This window comes from Elephantulus edwardii, unplaced genomic scaffold (assembly GCF_000299155.1).
Source record: "Elephantulus edwardii isolate Elephantulus edwardi_28Jun2011 unplaced genomic scaffold, EleEdw1.0 scaffold00276, whole genome shotgun sequence".
NCBI classification, from domain to species: domain Eukaryota; kingdom Metazoa; phylum Chordata; class Mammalia; order Macroscelidea; family Macroscelididae; genus Elephantulus; species Elephantulus edwardii.
The window spans coordinates 1750551-1756217 of NW_006400026.1; positions in this window are offsets into that span (position 1 = coordinate 1750551).

Genomic DNA, 5667 nt, shown 5'->3' on the forward strand with positions numbered 1-5667 from the left:
GAGGTGGATTGATTCAGTGACTGGGATAATGGGGATGGGAGTGTCAGAGACAGTGCGATTGGCACAGGACAGAGCAGAGTTTAGGGCTGTTGTACTCAGGGTCGCTATGATTCATAAACGACTCTATGGCACATAACAACAACAACAACATACATGTTGAGAGAGATTGGAGAATATTTTGCTGAGTAAAATAACTTAGTCTCTTAAGATTAAGTGCCTTTGTATAAATAAAATGTAGATAGACATTTTCCTGACATTCTCTGCTTTCCACCAAGATCCATCTGACATCCTCAATAGTGCCCCTCTTTACAAGTCCTCTTCTGAATCCAGCTTAAGTTTCTGGTAATATCCTATGAATATACTGCTGTAGTAATTTTTAAATTATCTTCAGGGATATTTTCTGCATTCAGTTGGGGCATTTTCTTTGGAATGTCACAAAATGGATCTCTTCTAGTCAGTTGGCCAGGTCTCCCAGATTTATTGGAATAGACAGGTGAGTTCCATCAGTGCTACATTCACTTGGTGAATCAATTCAGTTGGGTTTCTGACAATTCCTGCAGAAGTTTTTGTTTTGTTTCTGTCTTTACCACACCAGTGCCTTCAGTATAACATATTTCTTGAATAAATTCAGTGGATCATGTGCTGCTTCCCAAGAGGCTTGAATTGTTGATCATTTTGTTGTTGTTGTTGTTCAGTGGTTGTTTATTTCTCTTGTCTTTTCCCACCTACCATTTCTGTTTGTTGTTTTTTGTTTTATTTGGTTTTTGTCATTCAATATTTTGCCCTTTGAATCCTTTACTATTACATCCTGAGGCTGTAATTTTTTTTCTTGTTTAGTTCTTCCAGTTTGAGAAAAACTGATTATTTTCTTCTCTTTTAGTTTTCTAACACCAGCTTTTGCACATTTTATCATAACACTTTTGTTTCTTTTCCCAGGCAAACTCTTTTAAATCCTCTATTCAGTTATCTGCAACATTTATTCCCTTTACTGTAACTTCTTTCCACTCTGGAGCTGCTTTCAGAGTCTCTTCTGAATAACTTCCATCCTTGTTGGTCTTTTTTTGTTACCTGTATTTTAAATGACTTTTTGCTTTCTGTACGTGTGATGTTGGTTGATCCCTAGGGTCTAGTGTTATTTTATTTTGGAGGAACATTCTTCTAAGTTGTATAGCTGTGATGCTGAACCTTGTGCCTTTGGGGGGGTCGAATATCATAACAGCTGCTCATGGTGGACAATGTTTAGTGGAGCTCCAGTTTAAGACGGGTTTGGAAGTGAAGCAAGAGTGGCATCCACTTCCTAAACTCCATACCTCTGAAAACTCAATGAACTTAGAAAAACAATGATAGTTATAGAAAGGCTTCAGGCCTTTTGCTCATAGGGTCGGTATGAGTCGTGTTCAACGCGATGGCAAACAACAATAAGAAAGAGCATGTGTAATGTTATCCTACAACTCATCTGGCATTCAGTCATTAGTGTTCTGTGATCTGGGTTTTTCTTTAGATGGTATATAACTTTAGATGGAATATACTAACAGTTGTATTTTGATACTTGTGCACTTATTTCTTCAACATCTAGTTGAACTTAGGTCTAAGCCACTGATGGTCTATTCCGTAGTCAATCACTGACTTTTTTCTTATTTATGATATTAAACTTCTCCATGGTCTCTTCCTTCAGATATAGTCAGTTTGATTCCTGTGTATTTCACTTGTCAAGGTCCCTGTGTGTGGTCACTATAGGTGACATTTGTGGTGATCAGGTTTGGGTTGTGTAAAATTTTGTCATTCAATCTCTAGCATCATGTCAATACCAAGGCCATATTTTCCAAATGCTGATATATCAACTCTGAGTATGTTTCAACTCAATAGCATTGAGTGAGTTATATTAAATAGAGAGCAGTGCAGACTACCTTATGTTTCAGATATTACAGATATATTTAGTAAAGTAGGATTCAGCAGACTGGAAAAAAGAGAGAAATGCCTAATAGGTGACTTCACCTTTTTCTTTTTTTAAAAAAGTTTATTTATATTTAGTTTTTAATCAGTTTACAAAGAAATTGGTTTTCATTTACACGTTCATACCAATTTTCAACCCCTTCCATTCAAACCATAGTGTATGTCTTATTCCAGATTGTTTGTTTTTTTTAAAACGCAATTTTAATTTTTTTTTTACTTAAATATTTAGTATTGGCTTCCCATATTCCCCCCCGCCCCCCTTTTGTTTCCAAATGCTGCATTTTCTTCCTATACCTGGTCTGCATCTTGGAACAATAAAGGCAATATGCTGAATCTTTTTCACATAATAGTAGAAACTAATTTTCTCTGACTTATCAGTGCATAATACTTTTTTTAAAAATTTCTGATTACGCAGCTGTATGTTTTGCTTTTGCTGATATTTTGATTTTGTTTGTGATCTTGGAGAAACTCATATGTTACATGGTAGAACTGCTTCATAGGTTCCCCTGGCTGTGTTCTTTATTAAGCAAATTGCCAGGCCTATTTTATGGTGCAGTTTGATAGATTTGAACTTCCAGTGTTTTGGTACTAGCTGAGTACCAACCACTTGTATCACTCAGAAACTTTCATATAGCAACTAGAGAGTCTAGTACCTCACTCTTTGTTTCTCAGAAACATCTACTATAATCTACTTATCTATTTCAGGGGTTCAGGTGTTCATTGAAATGACTAACTGTCCTCCTGCCTTGATAAAACTAGCAGGGATTTCATTAGCTGATTTGCATTTAGAGTTCTGGGGTTAAAATTAATCCAAAGTAGAAACCGTCTTTAGAAAAAAAAAAACCAAAACACTAGATTGAGAAGGGTACTTTGGAATTATCCCTTTCCAGTGTCTCTTTTTCTGAGTGAACAGTTGAATGTAAAGATGGCAATTTGTAAATCCTTACTATTCACTATATCCACCAACTGCTTTTTATTTATCTATGCTCCTGGAAACCCTTCCATCACATTTCTGAGGTTATAAATCTTTATGAGAAGATACTGCTTATTTATCTTTCTCCCATGGAGTTGCTGTCACATTTGAAGCCCAACATGTAACACAGTGCACCATCAGAATTTTCCCATGATTCACAGTTGATACTAATGCCTAAAGTAAATATACCAATATTTTCAAGACGAAACCACTTATATCCGGGCTTGGTTTTTTTCCTATCTTAATATTTCTAGTTGTTGACGACAAAGAGAAAAGTTTATTTCCTTATTTGAGTCAGTGGTCAGCTGTTGCATATCTTTCCTTTCTTCAGTCTTGACTAAACTATCCCTCAGTCTTGACTAAAGCATCCTGGCTTAAAGAACTGATGGTTCCTGGGAGAACCTCATTCCATCCCACCTTTATAAAGTTTCCTCATTCCTAGGCAGCTTGGGTTTGCACATCTGCTGACATCTCAGGAGACTGGAAGAGATGAGGTCTAATCCACCTTTTTAGAGCTGGATGAAATGGGAAGGAACCCCAGATTGGATTGTGGTCTTTTCTATTTCTTCATCAGCAATGAAGCAACTCAGCCTTTGCTTAACAATCAATCAGAAAACTCTTTGATTCTTCTAACCATGGAAACAGATCACCCAAGCACAGGGAGCTCCACTACTCTTAGCAAGAAAATGCAAAAACTCAAGTTCACTGTTGTCAAGTCAGTACCTACTCATAGCTACTTCATTAGGTTTCTGATGTTTCAGTTGGAATGGAAGAAGATTGTCCAAATTCTCCCACTGAGCTGTTTGTGGATTCCAACCCACCACCTGAGAGGCATAGCCTTTAGGTTAGCCCATAGGGGAAAGACATTGTGAGGATTTATTTAAGTACTGGAAAGCCAGAAGACTTTCTCTACTGAATAAAAAGGAAATACATAATGACTAATCTCATTAAGGTAGTGTAAATAGTAAATAGTGTAAACTGATAAATACATTTTCTTACTTTGCATTGGGAGAATCTGCTGTCACAGACCTCTCTAGAGTGTTCAAGAATAGCTATGTCAGTTTAAAAATAAGCCAGGGTATTTTCAGTTGCTTAATAAACATCTGAAAGTTGGACAATGAATAAGGATGGCAGAAGAATTGATGCCTTTGAGTTGTGGTGTTGGAGAAGAGTATGGATATCCCATGGACTGCCAAAAGAATGAATAAATGTTTCTTGGAGGAAGTGCAACCAGGATACTCCTTACTGACAAGGAGGGAGAAACTTGGTTTCACATACTTTGGCCATGCTATTTGGAGGGGGAAATCCCAGGGAAAAGACATCATGCAGAGAAAGGTGGAGGGTCAGATACAGAGAGGACGATCCTTTACAAGATAAATTGACGCAGTGACTGGAAAAATAAGCTAGATAATGTAGGAGATTGTGAGGGTGAAGCAGGGCTCAGATCTGTTGTTCATAAGGTCACTATGAGTCAGAGCAGACTCAAGGGCACATAATAACAGCAACATAGTGGAAACTGTTAACTATATCTGCTCATTTCCAAATTGACTTTTCCACAGGGGTTGCACCATTTTACACTCCCACCAACAGTGAATAAGGGTTCCAGTTCCTCCACAACCTCGCCAGCATTTGTTGCTTGCTGTTCTGTTAAATTTTTCTATTTTGACTGGGGTGAGATGATATCTCATAGTTGTTCTACCAAATTGACTTTCTACACTTTACTGTTTCAGGCTATAAGTCAAGAGAAAAATTATTTCAGGTACAAGATACAGTTGTTTTGTTTTGGGTTTTTTTGTTTATTTTTTGTTAGCTTATGTTGTACCTAGTCTTTTTCCTCTTTTCTCCAATTTCTGAACTTTTCAATAAACAAGTAGAATGTTTCAAAACAACAGCAACAAAACAACAACAGAAAAAACCAAAACAACCCTGAAATCAGATTGTCCAGTGCGTTCAAGTATGGACCTGAGCCATTCCTTACCCTCTGGCCTCTGGGTCAGCAACGTGATGAGAATGTGGGTTTCCTTCGTCCCATTTACCTCTGAAACAGAGTGTACCTTTTGTTCCTTTCTAACCAGTTTCATCACCAATATGCATGTGCACACATGTGTGTTGCTCCTAAGAACTTGAAGTATATGTCTGCTTCATTACTAATATGTTTGGAATTTTTATTTCAAATTAGTGTGAAAGCACATGATTCTCTTCAATTATTCTGTGAAAGATAAGAAAAGAACAGCATTTATTTTATAGAAATGTTCTTAGTGTATGTAGGGCACATAAGCAAAGATGTTCCATAATGCAGCCTATCGCTTTAAAGGCAACACAGTACTCTGGGCTAGGCGAGGCAAAATATGCAGTAGTTTAGCAACTCAAATATAATAGAGCCAGCACTAAAGCACATTTTTCTTTTGGACTACATCAGAAAATATCACAGAGGAAGTAGAGCCAAGAAACTGGAAATACTTCAGTCACTGATGAAGGCAGGATCCATTGTACCGGTTGTACTACAAAAGGAGATAATTTAAGCATCTGTCCATATTTATGTAAATATGACCAAGTAACTGATTATAGTACAACCAACTATCAGTCAAAAGGGGCTGTAGACAGTGCGATGACCTATACATATTGCCAAAGACTGCCTGTCCTAGACTTGACTTGGTGCTATGTTTTGCAGGAAAGGGAATGCACATTATTTTTTTTAATTTTTTTTTTAGTTTGTTTATTTTTCATTTCAATGAACACTT